Raw genomic sequence first — 23,757 nt, 5'->3', positions numbered from 1 at the left:
CCTCATGCAGGAGAAATTCCATATCAGAAATCTGTTTAAATGGTGACATAGTTATCCTCACTTCCCACCATGTTGGGGCAGTTTGCAGGAAATTACTGGTATGGTATGGTAATATCACAGAACAATCACATTATCTCCAGTAAGCACTGCCAGGAAAGACAGTATCTGGCACTGGATTATTTTCTTGTCCTATTTATGTATGTTAATCCACATAGCAAGCTGGCTGATTCACTGCAACAAACTCCAATACAGAAGCTCTATACCTGCACTAGCATAACGCTGTAGCTGAGTTAAGACCACCTGCCAGGAGCATCACGCGACACCAGCCATCTTCTGGCCAAAGCTGAGCTCTGACAGCCAATTCAGGTAAGGACAGAGGAGTTCATGTCTGTACTTCCTAGTGTTGACATCCCTGTGCCTGGCATAACAAGACTTCTAATGCTTTTTTAATCTGTGGAATACTTCTATCCTCATTTCTCTGCATGGAATTTTCAAAGAAGGCTCAGAATGTGCAAAATATTATTTGAATGGGTACCTGAAACCATGCTGTGTTGCTTCTCAGTAAGGAGACCTGAAGCATTCCAGAAGTAAGAATGTCAATGTTCATTTCAAGGTATGTCCATACTGAATCTCTTTTCTTCTATTTTCTTCTTTTTCTCTCTACCTTCGTCCCACTTCTGATGTATGACCCACATTTAGATTGAGTGGGCAGCATGTTTGTGACTTATTTTCCTTTCAATGATACCACCAAAATCATCTTTTCTCCCCATCAAATATGTACCAAAGCTTATATACAACTCATAATACTCAGTTACACATCTACTTAATTAGTACTGCAGAGCAACAGTGAAAATGAGGTAAAATGAAATATTAAAACCAATGGCTTTTACAAATATATATAAAGTGACACAAGCTCTTTGTTTGTTACTGGCAGAGGTGTTATTTGCAATAGCCTTATTTTGCCCTGGATATTAAGACTGTGGTTAGGACAGACATTGGATGACTGCTGCATAATAGTGTCAGACACATCAAGGACTATAAAGAATTTCTCATGGTCTTTTAAAAGAATTTTCTCATGATCTTTTGAAAGAACATCTGGGCTTGCTTATGCAGAGATGTTCAGGAAACACTCAATTAGCTATGTGAAGCTAATGAACATAAGTTAAAGCATATTCAAAATCCAAACAGGATCATCTGCAAGGGGATTTAAAATGCTGCAGCTCATGACCACTAATCCTCCACCAATCACTGACTCATCCATAGCTGCCCTAAATATTTCCACATGGAGCTAGCTACATTAAGAATCCTGTATTCCCCCTCTGGATTTTACTGATTTCCATAAAACAAGAGCTAAAGTCTCATCAATTGCACTATTCAAACCACAGAATTTCACTTTTTACACTGGAAAGACTTACTCTTCCCTCTTTTGTAAATGAAAGATGACTCACCAGAAGTCTGTATAGTACTATCAGAAAATGAGTAACAACACATTGTTAATTGTTGCACTAATATATTTATTTTGACCCACACCAAAACCATTTCACATTTTCTCCAGTGAAGCTAAACTTCCAAACCAGGGGATAGAACAGTGTTTACTTACATAAAACAACTGTTTAACAAAAGAAAAATATGTATCCAAAACCACTCAAACATCAAGCTTGTTGGCCTGCGCTTTTATTGCTTTAAGGACATTTTTCTTTTCATGTTTTTCTCAGCACAGCAATCCCAAAAAGCTGGGCTCTACAGGCTCCACTGAAATATAATATAAATTTAATTATTTATTTCTGCAGAAAGGTCTTGTGTTTTCAGGGGCAGAAAGAAAACCAAAAGGCAGTATCACAATGCCATACAGGAATGGAAAATTTTGTATCTGATTACCTAACAATAAATTTCGCCTTCACAGAGATAAGCATGCCCCACAAAATGTAAAAGAAATCCCAGTCGTAATAAATAAAATAACTCTTACAGGTGATAGACTTTTGGGTTCAGAAAAAAGTGTGGCGGCTTCAAGAAATCACTGTCCACAAAAACCAAATATATAGATCTTTTTTTGACTTCAGCTGTCAGTTTTCTTATATTTTTCTATTGTATTCTCAGATAGTCTATGTAATTTTCATTTCTGCATTTAATACATCTCTTGCTTGTACTATTTTCATGAAACCTTGTGTCAAAGCCTATGCTTCATATAACTATACTAAAGTTTGAGAAAAGAAGGAGGATAAATAAGCCACTGAGGTCTACCTCTCTAAAATGAATGGGATCTTGGAAATATATGCTTGTTCTTCCTGACAAGAGAAATGCACATTCTGTTAGCAACAGGTGTTTGACTAACCAGATGTAGCAAAAGTTAAAGCAGCAATGGGCAGCTTTGTACCTCCATATAGGATGATATAGGGAGTACCAGCAGACTGACTAGAGAATAAAATATTTAATGAGAAAAATGACAAAGACAATGAAAACCCCCACATTTTTTCCAACAGCTGCTGCTTGGTTTTTCGCAGCATGAATGTAATGCCACAAAAGGTGGCTTTTTAAGAAAAAAAAAAAAACAAAAAAAAAAACCCACAAAAAACCCCCCAAAACCAGCATGACTAAACTTTTCAGTTTTGCACCAGACATACAACAAGAATAAATTTCCAAACCTAGACTATTACTCTTCCATAATGGAATGGAAATATGATTGCTACAACAGACACCTACAGTCTTATTAGACTAACCTCAGCAGTATGTGAGATTCAGGACACATTTTAAGAGAGTATTTTAAAACACTGACATAACTGGAAAATGAGGTACAACAAAACACAGGCCTCACAAAGATATATTGCACCGGATTAAGTGGGTATCTTTCATAAGACAAATGGTATTCAAAACAAAGGAAATTAAATAGATCTACTCTTTCTAGATTCTACTAAAGCACTTAATATTGTATCACATAGCGTACTGCTAGTTGTCCTGGATTTCATACACAAAAGTAGTTAGGAGGAGGGAAGTTTGGCTAAATGGGAGGTAACTTGCAGTACTGTTGGAGGAGGAAACAGGACTCCCTAAATGGTTAGTTATGAGGCACACTTTTATAATGTTAACACTAAGTAAACTATGGAACTCGATGAGTTAAAGCTGGGAACATTGTCAGCAACTATGCAGCAAAGTGACCTATCAAATTTGGTATCTCAACAATAGGTGCGATAGAAGTGGGACTAAGCTAAGAAAATGTAAACCCATGCACTTCAGGAATGCACAAGAACAATCTCATTAGTTAAAACCAGAGGAGGATTAAAACCTGGATGCAATAGGCAATGACAGTAGGAATATGAACCATCAACACCAGTTGATGCAGTGTTGGAAACTTCCCTGTAATATTGAACAAGCAGAGTGTGGATTGTTCTTGTTTAAGAAAAATGAATTCAGATAAGGATAGACTGAAAGATTTTTAGAATTACAGGAAAACAGTCTGCTATCTTACAAGGCGAAGCAAAATTCTGCTTGTTCAACCTGATGAAATAAAGACTAGAAAGGCTGTAATTGCCATCTAGAAGTTTATCAAAGGGATTAAATGGCAGAAAAAAAGAGGAGCTGTTTAGATATAAAGTACAGGTTATAGCTATAACAAGAGGAAATGGGTACAAATTGCCATAAAAAAAATTAGCCTATGAATTCATGAAGATTTATAATCATCGGGGTGGAGGGATTTGATCCATTTAGGAACAATTCATTTGATTTTATTCACAGTGGTTGAACAAAAACTTCAAGACTGCACTCACTGACTCTGGAGTGGTCTCCTGCACTACATGTAAAGAGCAGCACGTAGGAGTGCACAATTTCAAAACAAAAATGTGAGTTTTCAAATTGGGAAGAGGTCCTGTGTACAGGAATGAGGAAGATGCAGATAAGTTTTCTGGTTTGTTTGATCAGGAAAGCTCCTTCCATTCTTATTCCAGTGTTGGCAGATGCTTAAGTCTGTGACTCTCATGTTCCAGATCACTTTTCTAAATGCTAAATCATAAATCTCCAGAAGAAGTTTTGTACTTACCAGACTAAATATCTTCTAAAACAAATTATTAATGAAAAAAGCTCTCTTTGCAGAACACCCAGTTTTGTCAAAAGGACAATATTTTACTAAAAGCACATTGAAGATACTTTGGCTAGCTTTTACTAGTCAAACTTCTAAATGAAAAGGGTAAACATATCAGAAGTTACGATGATGGTCAGGATCAAAGCATGAAATAACATCTTACAAACAGTTTATCAACTTTCACACAATGAATCTGCTCTATGTTTGCATTTGTGAGATGGCAAAATTGAGGTTATTGTATTGATCACTAATCATAAGAAGCTGAGCTTGTTATTTTACAGAATCTTCATTTTTACTGGTTTCAGCTGAAAAAAATTGCACATATTTGACTAATTAAATAACAAGAAGACATTACGTCTGGTAATATTTAGTTAATTAATAACAACATATTTGGTTAATTAAGTCGGAAGGGCAAGGCATATAGGAAAGCAAACATTTCATTTTGTATTTGGGAGGCTGAAGAAGCTTTGAGTCATTATGCTGAATATTATTTGCCAGATTCCTTGTTATTATCTATCACCCTTGTTATGAAGTCAATAAACTAAACTTACACTAACCAAAGATCTAATCGTCATATTATAAGGAAAAAGATTAATATGTATAATTATAGAACATCAAGCTGCTTTTTCAGAGTAAACCATTCACATTTGTTCTCTCTGTTCCTGACTAAAATATCTTCCCACTTTGTGTCTTACAGTGTTAATTGCCTATCCTCTTTATTTTTAGCCTTTTATTATTTTCATCTATGTTTACATGGAAAATCTGAAGATTTTCTGGCTTGGGTGATGGGTGAAAACCAAACACAATTTTCATTATGAGGCAGAATCCCGCAAAGCCATAAATGGAAATCAAAACAGCTAAACATATCTATTAACAAAACAGCGATTCCTCAAGCCATTAGTGTTGACTTAATTCTTCTCCCATCAGAAATCACTGGAGGACAATGACTTCCCCGAAACCAAACTAAGCCCACAGCAAGTGCTTCTATTACAAGACTTTACACTAAACTATAACACAGAGGTGTCTATTCTTGCTGTGTATCCTGTGGCATTGGCACATTGTTTTCTGTTTGTTTACCTGTTCTTTTCCTTATTAAGACTAGGGTTTTTTTAAACAGCAGCTATTTCTCTACACCTCAAAATACATTTTCATTACTTAGAACTCAATGGTTGACATTACATTAGCCCTGATACTGTTTCTTAGACATTTCAGAGAAACAGATGCTGTCCTAAGTAAAAACAAACAAACAAACAAAAAAGCCCACAAAAAAGGAGCTGCTGTTCTGGTTCCACAACTGTCAGCTTTTCCCAATAACACTGGCGTCAACTGCACAGTTATTAGGCCAGCTTTTCCTAGGAATTGCAGGTATCAGTTCACTGTCTGTTCTACAAACGTGCATAGTACATTTTTCTTTTCTAACAAATACAATGATACTATACTGCTTTACAGATACATGGTCTTTAACAGGTAACAATTTAATTTTCTCCAATCATCTCTCTATGAGCCCAGTAACTACACAATTATTTAATTTTTACTATTTATTTCAGCTGGTCAGTCATCATTTTTGCAGTTAGAAAGCATGACAATAGTCATTAATAATGTGCTACTACTTCTTAACCTCTTCCTCTTGGGAGGTATGCCAGTGCTACCAATGAATAGAAGCTATTCTGAAGTCAGATAACACCGAAATGAAGGAAGAAATCAATGACTATTTCTGCATTGGATTGTATCACCAAGTACTTGGACTCTTTTTTTTTTAAGGAAACTATTTACATTAATAATCAGTCACAGTCTTAAGAAAAGGGTAACAATGAGGTAGGCATCTCCCAGAGTGGTACTTGCCCCATGGCACTACTCAGTCATAGCAATGACTCATTTTATGGCTTCTTCCAGTCACAAGAGGTGTGAAAATTATGACCACATTCACTTAATTTAAAAGTATTCCCTCTCTGCAGTCTAATCTTTTGATTAACTTAAAAAAATCTGACTACCCTAAACAAATGAAATTTGGTAAGGATCAGTACTGCTGGAAAGTGAAATTCCTGAAGCAATTAAAGAAGCATACTAACATTTAGTACTCATGGAAGCAGCACCTTTGCCTTGTTTGTAATGAGACTGAGCAGTGTGTTTTGGTACTGAACCGATGGACGGCACAGCCAGAGGACTTCTGTGTAAATATCAAAGAAGTGATAGCCAAGAAGCAATAATGCTAGCCCAACCTAGCAAATATTTCCAGTATACTGTTCTTAAGGTTAATTGACTTGGTTCATGCCTTAAGAACTCTCCTGATTTGGGGATTTCATGTAAATTTTGTGCAAGAGCTTCAAAATTGCATTTGGGCATGAAAACACTAATTAGGAATGGAAGTTGAGCATTTGCCATGATGGTCAGTTCAAGGGGCAAAAATCAAAGCCAGAAATGGATACCTTGATTTATGCTAGTCATGCTGACAGTCTCACAGAGCATACATGAAGGAATTTTAGACCAGCACCCATGCTTTGCTTCAGTCAACACAAATAATTTTGGTTCCTTAGAGTCTGAGTACCACAGAGTCTAAGTTTTGGTGCATGCAGGATAACCCTACTAAGGTGTAAAACATATGAGAGAAAACAACTATAGATATTTTAGGACAGCTGGAGTCTAGTCCATGCTTTACTTTAAAATTAGGATTACATGACATGAAACAAACCACATGTTTAATGTGGTGGAATGCAGTAAATTCAAACTGATTGCACCATTCCTTATTTATTAGCGCTCTCTGAACTAATAATATGCAGTTAGTTAATTCTATAAACAGCCAGTCATTATCTAAGACACTTCACTAAGTACTTCATGTGACCATAGCATTCATGGAAACAACTGCATTAATACTATCCTGCAGCTGTTGGTGGATGTCCTGGTTTCAGCTGGGATAGCATTAATTGTCTTCCTAGTAGCTGGTACAGTGCTATGTTTTGAGTTCAGTAGGAGAAGAATGTTGATAAAACACTGATGTTTTCACTTGTTGCTAAGTAGTGTTTAGTCTAAAGTCAAGGATTTTTCAGCTTCTCATGCCCAGCCAGCGAGAAAGCTGGATGAACACAAGAAGTTGGCACAGGACACAGCCAGGGCAGCTGACCCCAACTGGCCAACGGGGTATTCCATACCATGGGACGTCACATCTAGTATATAAACTGGGGGGAGTGGGGGCGGGGGGACTGCCGCTCAGGGACTAGCTGGGTGTCGATCTACGGGTGGCGAGCAACTGCATTGTGCATCATTTGTATATTCCAATCCTTTTATCATTACTGCTGTCACTTTATTAGTGTTATCATTATCATTATTAGTTTCTTCTTTTCTGTTCTATTAAACCGTTCTTATCTCAACCCATGAGTTTTACTTCTTTTCCCGATTTTCACCCCCATCCCATTGGGTGGTAGGGGCGGGGGGGGGGGGGGGGGGGAGTGAGTGGCTGCATGGTGCTTAGTTGCTGGCTGGGGTTAAACCACAACAGTGGATGTGCAAGAAAATGCCACATCGAGAAGAACACAACTGAAAATTTGAAGCATTAGAAAATGTTCGCCTTAAATCAGGGAAAGGAGTGAGGCTTAAGAACTTCTCATCACTGGTAGGTTAAAAGACAGCTGTATACTTCTGGGTTGCTTAAGCAGCTATGTATGAGTTTAAGCATCATTTTCTAAGCAAAGAAAAAACTTTGGCTACTGATCCAGAACCTGACTTTCATACAATGCCTTAACTACAACAGTAGGTTCCTTTATTATAGAGGCTATTGTCCATATTCCACAATCTTTTGGGGTTCCTGTAAGTCTACTAAGTGTTTCTTGAACATCGCCAATAAGGTGGACTAGGATACTATTATGCAATTCAGAACAAAATGGCAGACTAGAGTATTAACATGGATAAACTGAAGCCTAAACAGGATTCACAGAGTTTATACATGTTGTATTTTTGGTAATACTACTCATATGATCATAGAATTCCATTAATCAAGATGCTGAGTCCTCACAGACACAAGAATCACGTTGCTACTTCAGAGACAAGTTTCCTGCTTGGTTATCATCTGAAATCAATATTCTGGCATTAAAACGTAACCGTGAAATGCTAATACTTCTTTAACAAAGACTTCTTCTCAAGGCCTATTTATGTTAGTCACTGTAAAATTCATTCTCTGATATCAGCAAGAGACAAAGAATACTTTGCTGATAATCATGCCAAAGAAAAAGAAAATCCTTCCTGTAAGAAGTTGTAAAGTACCACAGTATACCAGTGTGGAATCTTCACATCCCAGAGGATTACCCTTGAACAGTATTAGAAAGCTTTCTGACAATCAAGTTCAGCACTGCAGTCCACTGAAAATTAACTGTAATCTATAATCAATCTTTTAAAAACATTATCTCTGCATAGCTTTTTCTAGTGGCTTCCAAAACAGTAAACAAAGTGTTAACAGCTGTAATGAAATAAACAGAAAATTTCTTCTATTTTCTATTTTTATTTTCAGTCAGGCAAAGGGTTAAAAAATCCAGTATTTTCCAGGAACATCACATCTTCCTATATTTATGCTTTCTTTAAGCTTCCTCTATCCTTCCGTATTTTTATAAAATAACTTCTCTTTATGTAAAATATGCTGAATAGCTTATAATTCTCTGTAGAGAATATTTTGGTTTATATCTACCTCTGTCAACTTCTATGTTTGCAGAAAAATGTGATTCCAGTTATTTACATTACAATTCACCATATTCCATAGAATGAAATGGATTATTTTACAATGTTGGTTGGGTTTGGGTTTTTTTAGCAAATATAGTAGCTCTTGCACTCAGGAAGCAAAACCCACTTCTCTGTGTTTAGCTTCCCTGACCATTATTTTACAACTCCACTGGGGCCAGTGTACTACAATCTCAGTTGTGCCAGGTCTCTCAAAATAAAATACTTTACCAAAACACTAATATGGGTTAGCTACAGGTTTAGGTGGTACGTATTAGCTGCGAGCTTTTTCTTCCTTGTCTTCTTTCAGTATTTATCCATTCTCCGACATGGGCACAGGAACATAGAAAATGAACACCAAAGCAAGGCAAGATGATATGGTTCAACTTCCACCTTATGCAGAGAAGGAAGAACTCACATACACAAAATCCCTTCTGCATAAACATCCAACCTAAACATGCTGAATATATGGCGGTATATCCCATCATATTCTGCATAGACTGCAAGCCTCTGCTTAATATATTAGATTTATTAATCTTGGCTTTCCTGAACAGAATTGAATTTGTGCAATGCAATACTTTTACAAGCCATGCAGAATGTACTTGCAGTCGAGGATGAACTGTATTTCACCAGTATCCTCATGGTTTATGTGCCCCTCTATGATTTCAAAATTGTCTTGCAACTCTATTGAAGGTGATGCTCTGCTCCCCCAGCAGAGTGACAAGTGCAAGAGTGACACACATTGAAGTTCTCAAGTAAGATTCAGTATCTCAGTAGGAAAGATTATCCACTTAGGAAAAGCAGATACATGGTTGCACTACTTCAACTTCACTACTTCATTGATTGTGCAATGCAGTTACCAACCTGACATAACTATAATCTAGTCTTGAATTGAGTTTAGGGTGGACAGAGAGCCTGCTGGAGTACAGTCAGCTCTAACAAACTACAGCAATCTGGCCATGGAGCTGGCTGTGTTGGACACATTAATAGTGCGCAACTGCTGCAGATCTTTTCCTTCCTTTTTAGAGCTTTCATTAGTCAAAACTGCATCAGAAATAAATACACAGACTCCATGTCCAAAGAGATGACATCTGGAATACCAGAGATTTTGTTTTGGGAGAGAGGGGCACAAAAGAAGAGCACATTAAAACATTGGGTTTTCCCTTGGTGTGGAGATATATGCCCTGTGCTTAAATGTTTATTGATGAATAGGTTGCCTCCTCATCAATTCTATTCCCACTTTTATCAGTTTGAATATACAGCCTAGAATTCATTATTACATCATGCATCCAGAATTACTTGCAAAATCTAATATTACTGAGACGTTGCCAGTTTGAATAACCCTGTTTAATTAAAGGCATATTTCCTCAAGGACAAGAAAGGTAATCTTAATTCATGGAGAGAAACTAAAGGAAGATACAAGGAGGTTAACTCATTAAAAAAAAATTCAAAGTTTTGAACTACTGAACAGAATAGGTGGCAAGGAAAGAATAAGCTATTATTAAAAAACTTAGAGCAATAATTGACCTATACATAAACAAAAATGGAGAAGTAAAAACAGGCATAACATTAGGTGAGATGCAAGTAGGTTTTCCATCTTTAATGTATGGGACTAAAAAAGCTGTCATGATTCTCTCCTTGTTCAGCTATAAAGTTGCTGGAGCAATCAATCTTATTTGTATGAGTAGTCTTGATTTATGGGTGCACTCATACTAGATTTCTGTTATCATAAAAAAAATAAAGTTTCAAAGCACGTAATAAATTATTTCTGTATCTTTAGAAAGCAACCCAGACAAAACTGGCCTCCCAGTCTACCTCACTATTGATGCAATATAATACAGTGGAGTTTATGGTTTAGTGGGTGGGGGGGATAGAGTGAAAGCAGTAAGGTTAATATCTCTGGAGCCATTACTAGTACAAGATTGTGTCATTTTCTATTTAAAGAGGATCCTGCGACTTGGTTCTCTACTAGATTTCTAAATTACTAAATGTCTAAATTAATAAATCTTTAAAGTAAAATTTGAAGACATACACTCAAAATTTGAGTCTGGTTTCATTTGTACCAGTGCAAATCGTAAGTAATTCAAGTTGCTTAAGACAACATTATCTTTAACACAGCAAATAATGTATAAGGCAAACTAGAATTATGATCTGCTTTTTTGTTGTGTTTTTTTATTTGGTTGGTTTTTTTGAACTGTAAGTATAGCTCACTTGTCATTATGCTATATTTATATTGTTACTTCAGCTGCTATTAATTTTGGAAAATATAAGGAAAAGAACTGTGATAAGAAATTGAATAAGGAAATATTTGAGATTATATGGGGAAAAAAGAATAAAGTTTAGAGGAGAAGGAAGTGAACTGAGTTAACACAGTATTACTGCAGTTCATCAATATATCACTGAAAACACAAATTATTATTTTGTACTGAAGACTAAGTAAGGTACTTCACCTTCAGTATAAATAATGATCAGGTCATTAAGAAAAGGGTACACAAATATTGAATAATAATATTAAACGTTACTGGGGATAAGAAAAGCAATTTACATACGAATTATTCAAACATATATATTATTTGGGAATTCAGTGAGTTCAACAGCAACAGCTTCATGTTTATTATTACCATCCAAAATCTCACTCAGAAGTTGGATAAAATAGGATACATTTTCTCTAGAACATGTATTTTTACAAGAGTTAATTTAACAACAAAAAAAAGAATTCTATTTTTTGTTGTCATGACTTCAGTACTACTGGTTTCCTTGGCTTTTTTTTTTTCCTCCAGAAAGCAGAAGAGAAAAATGAACTGAGCCATACTTATGCATCTGATTCCTCTGAAAGCATATTATCATCCTAGCATTGATGTCCCCAAAGAAAACTCTCTGAAGCTAGCCAGCTAAAGTACAGAAGCTAAACAAATATATATATAAGATTCACTGAAATATTTCCGGATGTCTCAGTTAACAGTTAAAACATACATATTCTAAGCTGTGATTAACTGCAGCGTAAGAATTCATATTGCATTTCCAAGAGTAGCTCACACAAGTCATTTCAGAGAAATGCATGCATAAGGGGAGTTCACATCACATCAGATGTTTATGCATGATGATATCTGGTCATGTATTCCTTATTACTCATGTGTCAACATTCATAAATGCTGAATAAAATGGACTAATGCTGTTTATGCTCTTACAGTGTGTGCCTAGAATGGAGCTATCAAAATAAATTAGTTCATTTTGTGAATTTCTAGGTTAATCTGATGCTGTAATGCCTTGAAATTGGTAGTATTTCTTATTTTAAAAGTCTGTCTACTGTCTGTAGACTACCTGTTCCACATAAATGCTATCTGAAGTGGAAAGATACATTTCACATAACTGAACTACCAGAAAGTTTTAAAATGTAATCTTTTTCACAGCTTAAATTTAGTCAGATCCAGTTTGCTTGAGAGAAAAAAAAGTGAACAGGCAGGTTTTTTTCCAGCCTGAATGTACTATGAAACTAGGTAAAAAAGGTTTTTTCTCCATGATTTTTGAGGTCAAAGTTGAATTTTGCCATTTAGATTATTTTGTCAGCTATGAATTATACAGGATTTAAAGCCAGACAGCAAAAAGACATTAGAACTGTGCTGAAAAAAGTTTTAGTTAGTTTTGCAAACAAAGTCTTCCAACTTATGAATGATTTATAACATGCTAATATCAGATAATACAATACTATTACAACTCTCAGAAAAAAGAAAACCTGAATTTTGAAGTGATGTGGCTGATGTCTCTTTTCTTCCACTATCTGACCTGCGGAAGAGGGAAAGGCACCTCAGTAATGGGACAGTGCAAATCAGAGCTGAATACAACTGCAGAAGGTGGCACGAAGATGGCATTGAATATGATGATAGATTGGCACCTGGCAATGTAATGACTTATACTATCTGACTTATTTTTTGGAGTTATTGAAGAGACACTTTTCAAATTAAATAGAAATGCATCAGATCTTTATCAGGACATCTTCATTTTTCAGCTCTGTGGGCCCAGATCAAATGGATTTATTCAGGATAAATAGCACTTTATGGTCCAAAGAGTCCTTCCAAAAAACATTTGTACCAGGACTCTGTATTGCTCATCATGAATAGGGTGGTGCTTCACAAGAAAATAAATAGGAAAAAGAAACAAAAGGTGACCTGTGCAAGGTCTCCGACTCTCTGAGGTAAACATAAGCATGCATATCAGCCTTTTACAATGGGACACTGTATATGATTGTTATATGGTGGGTTATTTTTTTTCCCTAAAACCAATATTTGCACACAGATGTTAGCTTTCTGAATGGAATTCTTTTTCTGGCAGTTTTGAAGGCCATCTTGTGGCCATGGCATTTCACTGTTGTGCCTCAAAACAGTTTGTTTTGACAAAGGGACAAATTCTGATCTCACAGCTGTATCAGTCAATACTAACACCATAAAAGATATAAGTGCAACTGGGTTCAAGTGAGGTAAGCAGTCAAATTTTATAAAACAAACTCCCACTGAAGCTTTACAGTCATTCTACTTATATAAAAATTGAAAACAGGATTTTTTTTAAAACTTTTTTTTTGAACAGGGATTTCATTATGCATATAAGGAAGACTTCAAAGCATAAGGGATTCCCACCAGTAACCAAACGCTGGCTCCCTCGCAAAGCTAGATGATGATTCCAGCTCTTGTGCACCCATTACAGCAGCCCAGCACTCAGGGTTAATCAGGCATCAGGGTGTCTAATGAGGCAGTTTTCAGTAAACATAGTGAAATCTTTGATGAAACAGTCTTGTAATTTGTAACAGAATGCTATTATTGCCTCGAGGAAGGACCCGAAGGACTTTAACCAAATCCTCAAGGTATCTTTTCCTGTATTGCATACACAGTCCCATAGAAGCCAATAGGAGGGACAGGCACTAAAAAAACCTGAGAAGTAAAGGAAAAAATACTTTAAAAAGAACTGATAAGGCATTAATAGATGCACACCAGAACACCTCTAAAACAACAACGTAGCGTAATCATCCTTCTCCAGACTTCATGGCAAAAGATTTTGAAGGATTTTAGATGTACATCAAGATGATGGTTCTTTTACAACAGACACACAAATGCACATTTGTAATCTCTGTAAGTACAATAATGTTTTTTACAGTATTGTGACAGAGCTATTTTTTTCTTTCCAGATTCTTAGTTATAATTCACATCAAAACATTCATTTAATCTGACTATTTTAAACACTTTTAGGTTCTAAATGGAATGGTGTGTTGTTGAAGGTCCATGTTAAATTACCTTTAAAGTCTCATTTTGTTTTATAAAACCTAATCTTGACAAGAGAGAAACTTCAGCTTATTCATTGTGGCTTGCTTATTTTTTGGAAACAACAAGTGTTTTAACTTCTTTCTGATAATGAGCCTCTTAGTCACCAATTATTTTTCCATTGACTAAAGAAAATTATATTATGGATCTTAAAAATACCAAACATTTCTAAAAGGATAATTCAATATTAGACACACTGACCTAATTCCTTTAACTGTGAGTAAGAGCCTTTAGTGTTACAGAATCTACTACAGTAGGATAGTGACTAAAGGGTGATATCCTTAGCTGATATTGCAACAGAAATAATAATGATATGGTATCAGCTGACTCTAACTCAATTTTAAAATAAAAATAACTCCAGAAAACAACAAATTATTTTTATCATTCTAAAAATGCTAATGAAGAAATAATATACTTTCACTCTTGGGACTGATGAAAAAAGTACAGCTTAACATTTACATCAGTCTTCCTCAGAGCTTAAAGAAGCGTGTATTAACTGGGGGCATTACTTTGCAGTGACAACACGTGGATATGAAGAAGACACTTGCCACAAGGCCAAGTGGCTGGACAAGGGCGTCTCTTCTAGCAAGGCTGGGTCTCACAAAAACCTGGCAAGTCTGCTATGCCTGCACCCTGTAGTGCCTCTCTCCTGTTGCCAGGAGACTCTGGCCATACTTCGCCTACATCTGCCCGGCAGCTCCAAGCCCAGCTTCTGCCACATCCTAAGAGAGATTCTATTTGTGTCCCCAAAAGTGAACCACAAACTTCAGGAAGTAGCAGAGTCTCCACAGTGGAACATATGAGAGGCGCCTCTGACGAAATCACATTGTGATACATTTATAAATCCACTGCGATTGATTGAAAATGCATGCTGGGTGGAAGAAACAAGGAGGAAAAAAAGTTCATTGTCACCTGGAAGTGATTTACAAGACCATGCTGCACTTGGTAACAAAATTAAGATTTCCCAAACATGTAAACACTTCTCTGTGAACTGCTGAAGTCATAGGTTCCTTTTTTTTCCATTTTCCTTGGGCAGTCAAGAGAAAGCAAGCTGGTCATCATCATGTCACCACAGAATAGAAACTATTTTGTCTTGGCCACTGACCTACTAAGCAGGTAAACTACGCAGTGCTTTGAATAGGGACTGTCCAGGATGCACAATACTTGATTAAACAGGTATTTTCACCCTGTCATTGAAGTTCCAGTAGTTTGCAAAACAGATTTATTTTTTTTTCCTATTAGGTACAGTTTATACCTCTCAAGTATAACTGATGCTGTATTTTACAGCAGTAAGAAATGCCCAAGCAAGATGGAATATGCTGAAAGGCAGAAAGCTGCTTGTTTAGAGCAACAAGAAATGTATTTCAGCATCAGCAGTAAAGGGCCAAGCTGCATAATTATAAACTGTCAGCTATATTTCTAGATTTTCCTCAGACTAACTCATTCCATATACTGCGTTGGAGTAATTTTATTGCAACTGCACTGAGAAAAATCACTTCCACAAATTTCAGCTGTTGTAACAGTGAAAGAGGTATTTCAATGGTTGGTTTACAGCTGGTCCCTAATGTAGAGAACAGTGTTAAATAGAAGGCGGCAGCTTTTTTAGACTCCGAAGCGTGACCGTAACCACTGGAACATTGGTGCCTCTGGCTTCCCGCTAAATCCCAGTGTGAGAAACCATGCCTTTGTTATTTCCAATTCCACCTGAAGTTTCAATTTGGTTTCACTTGTTTTTAACATTTTCAGTAGTGAGGCTGTAAGAAAGTAGCTATATATGCCAGTAAGACTGTCCAAACTCATAAAAAAAAAGTTTATCAATGTATGCTAAGGCCTTTGGGGAAGACTCATCTGAAAACAGTTCTGCAATGCCTAATAAACAAAAGCTGTGATTGTAGTGGAGGTTTGAGTGTTACAGATTCTTCAAACTAGGGCACAAAGGACCATGGTTTGCACCAATACAGGTACAGTTCTGGCAATCAAGGAGAAGCATTAATTGTGAGAGACTAAGACAAAATAGTCCCTCTTCCTTCTCTAAAAGTGACAATAAAAAGCCTACCCTGGCTACTCAGTCCTTCAAAAAGCATCCTTACTGAACAGCTACAGATGCCTAGAGTCTTAAGTACCCAGCTTTACTTACCAAGTGTTGAACTTGAAAACCACTACCACGTTTACACATGGCACAAGACGTTTTTTCTGTTTTGCTGTACAGGGTCTGGTTGGGATGGAGTTAATTTTCTCCATAACAGCCTGTAGGGTGCTATGTTTTAGTTTTGTGACCAAAACAGTGTTGACAGCACACCAGTGTTTTAGTTATTGCTGAACAGTGCTTGCACAGCATCAAGAATTTCTCTGTTTCTCACTCTTCCCCACCAGTGAGTAAGCTGAGGGTGGGCAAGAGGTTGGGAGGGGATGCAGCCAGGACAGCTGACCCCAACTGACCAAAGAGATATTCCATACCATATCACATCATGCTCAGCAATAACACCTGGAGGTGAGAGGGGGAGGAGTCTTTCCAAAGTAAGTCTTGCTGTCAGTGAGTTTTGCTTGTGTGGCACTGTGACAATTTTTTTTGACTGGTGCAAGCTGCGTTCAGTGTCCTGCTCCACTACGTATTTCCTTTTATGACTTCAAGCATGTCACATAAGCAAAGTTTTATTGACTTAAATGCACCAGAGACATGGAAAAGTAAAACAAAAACAAAACCCAAAACAAACCTCTAATCTAGCTAGACTGGCAAAAGTGCTTGAACACAGTAATTTCCACTTCTATGTAATCACTTTCATGGGGGAAACCCAAATGAAATCTTCTGTCATCATAAACAAGACACCTTTTCAATGTTGATGGTGCCTTACTCTTCCTGGCTAAATATATGCTGTCCTGCTACAATTACTCTATCCACACACACATGGGAGGCACCCTAGAAGCCTTCAAAACATCCCATTTTCTTCCATGAGCAATTAGATGTATTCTGGTTATCCTGTCCACCCTTACAGCATCCCCACAAGTCCTTCCAGAACTTAAACCACATAAAACTTCACTTACATAAAGTGAACTGCTATGCATGACTGTTTTGTAAGAAGGGGGGGCGGGGGGGGGGGGAAGTGAGGTGCAGTCTAGATCTCTGAGCAGACAGCATGCCATGCAGGTCCATCTCTGCACCTGACAGGGCATAAGAGTCAGCAGCCAGGACTTGAATGTGCTGCTCAGAGGCAGAAAATGCCTTGGAAAGAGAGATTCCACCTCATGGCTTACCTTCCTTAGCTAGCAGACAGGCTAATAAGATTGTCTTTGGAAAGGCTTTGGCTAAGGGCACTAATACAAGCCTGTTTTGATAATATTTTTACAGGCACTCTACCAGATAAATTAAATAGCTGAGAAAATCCCAATTGGTTTCACACAAACACTAACTCAAGCAGAAGAGCACATGGTCTACTTCGCTATTCCAAATTACTTCCTAAATCAAGATTAAGGGCTAAGGACTATGGCAATAGAGGATGAGCTACCCTCAAAGGAAAATCCCACAGAAAAAGGAAGTCTATTCAAGCCTCCCATTAGGACGTGCAGGCTTGGTCATAAGGTAGGGCTTTTTGATAAGCTGCCTTTGGAAAAGGTCCTACAGAGGTTTAGAATTGCCTGTTATTAGATGTTCTGTCTGTTCTATAAACTACAGACCATCCCTTCACTCATTTCTACATCTTTTGAACTGAAATAATCCAAGGCAGAAGAGATGCATCCCCAGATTCTTTTCAACCTCAAAGTCACTTTGTGTTCCAGTTGTACTTCTCCACAACAACTTTGTACCAAGTCCAGTGCTACTACGGTCATGAAAATCTGCAAGAAAATCTAAACCATTTTCATGTTTAATAACCCTAATACCAAGGTTGGGCTGCAGAAGCTGATATGGGAACTCTGTACATCTCCCTCAAAGGACTAAGTGAGCCTGTGGCAAACTATGATCAGCCCCAACACAGATTATTACTCCAAGAGGACTGAAAGGCATGGCACAAAGACCTGACGGTGGGCACTTTGCAGTGCTGCTTTGTAGCATTTGTATTAACATACTTGGCCTGCTCTCAATCAAGGTGCTCTCAGCTTTGCAATTCTGAGTACAAATAATTTTCTGTAATAAAAAAAAAATGTCAAAGGACCATGCTGTCTTGACTATGATTACAATTTTGTATGGACAAAATAATTGCTATTCAGTGCAATTCCAGGATTCAGCTTGCCCTACATTTTCATACTATAGTTCAAAGAACAAAAAAAGAAAATGCGTAACTTTATCCATCAAATCACATGAAAATATTTTCAGTTCGTACCCGAAGTTTTGTCACTGACATCAAGAGATCTACTTGTCAGGTTACCTAAACATGGAGCACCTGGATTGCGATCACATCCAGTCCTTAATGGATGACACCTTTCCTGCCTTTTGTCCAGTATCTTTCCGTTTCTTAATGCAGAGTGACTTTAAAGAGAAATCAATGTACAAATACATGTAGTAAACATGCTGGGGAAAAAAGGAAGACACAAACAGGATTTAGTTCTTTCCAGGAAGATCTTGAATGACTCTGTTACCAGAGCATTTGATGTCCTAGAAAGCAAGGAATAGGAGGAGGGAGGTAGTCCTTAGGAAGCTGAGTCTGTTTTCTCCCTGCTGTTTCTTGGAGTTTCTAGACACTAACAGCATTCTTCTTGTTGAGCTCAACTATTTTTACTCAGGGTGCTAAATTTTATAGCCTGAAGTAGGAGCTTCTGAGTGCAGTGTGAGTTTTTCAGTTATTTTAGCATTGCAAGGTATTTTTTTGATGTCTTTGAGAGACAGAATTAAATCAAGATAGCAGGGAGCCTTTATTAAAACTATATATTTTGTCCTATGCAGGGATTTCCACAGGTATTTCATTTACTTTTTCATTCTACTTATACAAGCACCGGTGTAACAATTTTTTGGAGCAAACACGTATTTTTTCTTTTGACACTGCAAGAAGTTTTTTGAAGTTTTTGTTTCTTTTTTAAATCAAAATCTAAAGTCACTATATAAAATCATTTCAACAAAAAACTTAGTTACAAAGAACTTTATGGAGGACACTCCTGAGTCAAGGAATATTGCTTTGGAACAGAAAGGTGGATTCCCCCACTCATTATGGGATATTGCAAAATCCTGGTCTAGAAGAAGAGTAGACAGATTCTGCAATATTCCATGTTAGCCCAAAACCACAGACCATGGTACAATGAATTTTCAATTAGATGCAACACTAAAAATTTAGACTAAACCTAGGGAGCTGTAGCGAGGACCCACACCAGACATACAAGTCCAGATGAAACAAACACTACTATTTGCCATTTAAGTGTTTTAATCATGGACTATGAGTTAATAAAACATTTCCTTCCAGCGTAGCTACACTTCTGCATTCTTATAAAATATTGGTCCTTTTTCTGGATGGTTCCAAGAGACACATGAATGTAAGAATACACAGAAAGAAAACTAAGAATATGAGAATATCACAGGAAAGAGACTTGAGCACAGAAGTGAAGAATATTGCTAGTCAGCATTGAAAAAAAATTGCCTCCTATCACAAGAAAATGGATATGTTCTACCGAGTGAATCACTTAAGTGTCTGTAACATTGTCGTGGTTTAACCCCAGCCAGCAACTAAACACCACGCAGCCGCTCACTCACTCACTCCCCCCCCACCCAGTGGGATGGGGGAGAAAAATCGGGAAAAGAAGCAAAACCCGTGGGTTGAGATAAGAATGGTTTAATAGAACAGAAAAGAAGAAACTAATAATGATAACACTAATAAAATGACAACAGCAATAATGAAAGGATTGGAATGTACGAATGATGCTCAGTGCAATTGCTCACCACCCGCCGACCGACACCCAGCCAGTCCCCCCGAGCGGCGATTCCCCGCCCCCACTTCCCCGTTCCTATACTAGATGGGACGTCCCATGGTATGGAATACACCATTGGCCAGTTTGGGTCAGGTGCCCTGGCTGTGTCCTGTGCCAACTTCTTGTGCCCCTCCAGCTTTCTCGCTGGCTGGGCATGAGAAGCTGAAAAATCCTTGACTTTAGTCTAAACACTACTGAGCAACAACTGAAGACATCAGTGTTATCAACATTCTTCGCATACTGAACTCAAAACATAGCACTGTACCAGCTACTAGGAAGACAGTTAACTCTATCCCAGCTGAAACCCGGACAAACATGAAGTAATTCTTCTCAAGATTTTAGAACAGGAAAGGGAACTGAATACTGTAGGTTGGTGGAAACTTCCTGGGAGAATTTAGCACTAATTTTATCCTGAAAGTTACATGCTACCTTTTTTTGGAACTTACCACTTAAAATTAAATCACCATGGACCATTTTGAAAACAAAGAGATGTCAATTTGCTTTTACCTTGTTGCTATTGATTAGTTAAAGCTGAACTGCTTTATTCTCAGATAATTCCCTTTCAAACTATGGGATAAGGAGAGAATGGTAAATGGCAGGCAGTAACATGGAAAGCGCTTGGTAAGAACCTCAACTGCTTGGCTGAGTGTTTACCACAGAGCATGTGGGTATTCTATAGTAATCTGGAAAGTCTTGCTAGCAGCATAAAATTTATTTTTTTTTTTACTTCACTTCTGGCAAAAGATGCAGAAGTTCCCCTTTGAATTCAGCATGCTGGATTATTCACAGTCAGAGGTGGGTAGAAGAAAAGAGTTCATTCACTTCTATGGTTTTTTGGAAGAGTAAATCATCTTTTTATGACTGGGTTTTCTGTGAATGAAAATAAGGGCAGGCGCGAGCTCACATCACACCACTCTCACTGCTCACTCGTCTACTGATTTTGCAAGGACGTATGGCTCAACTTCCTCTAAAGACCATTAGGTTTTGAGGGAGGGTTTAGTTGAACACTCACCCATTCTAGTGATGACTGCAAAACACCCAGGGTTGCTTGTCTTGTAAGAATGCTTTCTGCTGGCATTGTTGGGATTGATTATGGATTTCCACATTTGAAATGTGTCATCTGAAGGTTAGCAAGAATTTCTTGCAGTAGAACAGTGATTTCTCTGATGGTCTTTATTTCCAGATCCTTTATAATGTACTGGTATGCGTCATTTGGCAGTGAAATCAGGGTATACAGGACAGAAGGGGAAAACACTGCATTTTTAGTAAGACTGCTGATTTTGACAGATTTTAATTTCTCCTTTCTTGGGCAGGAAATATTTAATAAAAGCAACAAATAGCACTGAGGCATTTACTATCTAAAAATAATATTTTTTTTGCCCTATTCTATCACCTTTGCTTACTTTCGATAGTTTTTTTTCTTACCGATTTGTTTCCATAAACAAGAGAGGAGATGAGAGAATAACACAACTCCTCCTTCCCTCTGAAGTCTTCATTTTTTTAATTCTTCTCTTTCACATCTACTTTGTTACCATGGAAACCTTTTTGGGGGGGGGGGCAGCGCTGGTAGTGCAGGAAATCAGTCTTTCCTGGGTTGATTACACAGCTCTTCAGAACTACAAGATTTTATGTGTTGTCATAAGGACAAACAAATGGCTGTCCAGATGTTGCAGAATTGAAGGACATTTAGTTTGGAATTGTGTGGAATGATCAAAGATATTAAAACCCCCAAAACTATGGGACAATGAAAATGGGGGAGGAAGCAATATTCCACTGATCATATGCCTTACTTCTTTTAGACTACAGTTGCCTTATTTTATTAATGCATTACTACAGCAACTAAGGTGACACAAACAGGGGGAAAAGGTAGCATTAGAAACAGAAACCAGTGGAGAAGACTATGGTACCTGGAAACAACTACCGCAAGAATTAAAACTGAAATAAGGCTTAACTGCTTATGAGAAATTTCAGAGAACACCTACAACTATTTTGCAAGGTAAGGGTACTGTTATCACAGAAATACTGGTCTTTTCCTATCTATTCACTCATTCCCATTAACTTATTTCCATTTATTCAGTCAGTCCAGGTAGCAGGATCTGCTCAAGCATGAAGTTTCATAAAATTTTTGGTGTTGCTGCTCCCCTTCCTGAGAAAAATGCCATTCTCTTATCCAGCAAAGCTTACCAAAGTGTTAATACTGTATTTTTTCCACACCTAGACACACTTGGATATTTTTCTTGAAGTGAAATATCATCAGAAGAGCAATACAGTATTTCATATCCTGCAAATATTCTATATTAAAAAACAAATGTATAGGATATGAAAAAGATCTCTGGATTTGCAGATGAGAGGAAAGTATAACTGTGGAACATACTGCAACATCAGTCAGAGATTTCTGTCTTCAGGGGATAATAAACACACTAAAGGAGTTAAATAATCAGGTATTGGTTATGTGGACCACTCATTCCTGTGAAATTAATGCACATAGACACCCTGCCCCGACTATTACCCTTACTGAAAACCCGAGACAATTTAGCTGAAATATATACAGAATTAACTGCTGGTGGTATAATGAAACACATCGATGCCATAACTCTGCCTACCCTGAAAAGCAAATACATTGAACAAGATTTATCTACAGTTTAAAATCCATCAGCAAACCAGATAGCAAGCTGGTAGAAAGATATCTTTTAAGAGTACAGTGACTGCAGGCTTCTTCTTGTGTTCCTTCTTTTATATACTGTACAGAACATTCACACCACTTCCTTAGGGTGCTGTAATGTTATAACGTTCAGTATATTCTTACTATGGTGAGACTGGGTTCAATATTGCATTTTGGCAAGAACAGAAACTTGGCATCACCACTATTCTGACCATCCCAGACGTTTGTTCAGAGATGATCAAAGTTTTGTCATGGCAAGAATTTGATCTTCAGAAAAAGTTCAGCACTAAGCCTTCACTTGTTAAAAAGACATAAAATTAAAAGAAGAAAAAAAAAAAATTGGATCCAGAAAGACGTACTAAGACTTAGTTTCCTGAGTTGCTGATTCATCTTGGTGGAGCTCCACGCATGTGTTGTGAGTTCCAAAAACATCTTCCTTGTGTATACAAGCTCTGGCCAAAGGCATTACAGAATCCAAACTTCAGCTGACAGCATCCAGAAATGTTTTGCAAGCCTGAAACATTGCACCATAGAAACAGCACTGCAAACTCAACATAGACAATATGTTGTGCCCACAATGCAAAGAGCGGTCTATGTTTTTAAAATGTAAAGATGTCTTTCTGTCCCCCGGTTTTTGTGCCACTTTGGGGCACCACAACCATCTTCTCTAACAAGGCTTTCTGATGCTGCCTCCAGAAAATTCTCACCATATGCCAGGGCCATGCCACAGCCCCTGGGACAAAGAAAGGCTTAGTATACTGCTTTCAGACTGTCTGAAACTACCAGATGGTTTTGGGGGAATGTTCCCTGCTACACATGCTAGAGACAACCCAAAGTTATATTAATGTATATGGAAGAGTAGAGCTCAGCTAGGCCCAGCTCTAGGAACTGGCAGTGACTCCTCGAAGTTTCCTCGTGAATAACTAAGTATTTGCTGCTGCCAAGATGCCAGCCCTGGCACCTGTTTTTCAACTGCTTTTTCAGTTACGTAGACTGAGGAGCAACCTCACCTGAATACATAACTGAACGAAGCTTGGAGCGTGGCAAACCTAAAAAACCTGCAACACTGACAATAAAGAGCACTTCTGAAAGAAAAAAAACCACATACTAGAATTGTTCCACTT

At 37.5% G+C, this 23,757-nt stretch overlaps 1 long non-coding RNA gene across 1 annotated transcript; it reads left to right on the top strand.

The window, feature by feature from the left end:
• The first annotated feature begins 251 nt into the window (after window positions 1-251).
• On the top strand, window positions 252-4,840 carry LOC128144170 (uncharacterized). The gene is made up of 3 exons (XR_008236000.1): window positions 252-366; window positions 498-613; window positions 3,730-4,840. It is a non-coding gene; the product is annotated as an uncharacterized LOC128144170 (long non-coding RNA).
• The last annotated feature ends 18,917 nt before the right edge of the window (window positions 4,841-23,757 follow it).

Source organism: Harpia harpyja, chromosome 7, assembly GCF_026419915.1.
Source record: "Harpia harpyja isolate bHarHar1 chromosome 7, bHarHar1 primary haplotype, whole genome shotgun sequence".
Lineage (NCBI taxonomy): Eukaryota > Metazoa > Chordata > Aves > Accipitriformes > Accipitridae > Harpia > Harpia harpyja.
Note: the sequence above shows the minus strand (reverse complement) of the source record. Positions and strands in the feature narration are given on the sequence as shown.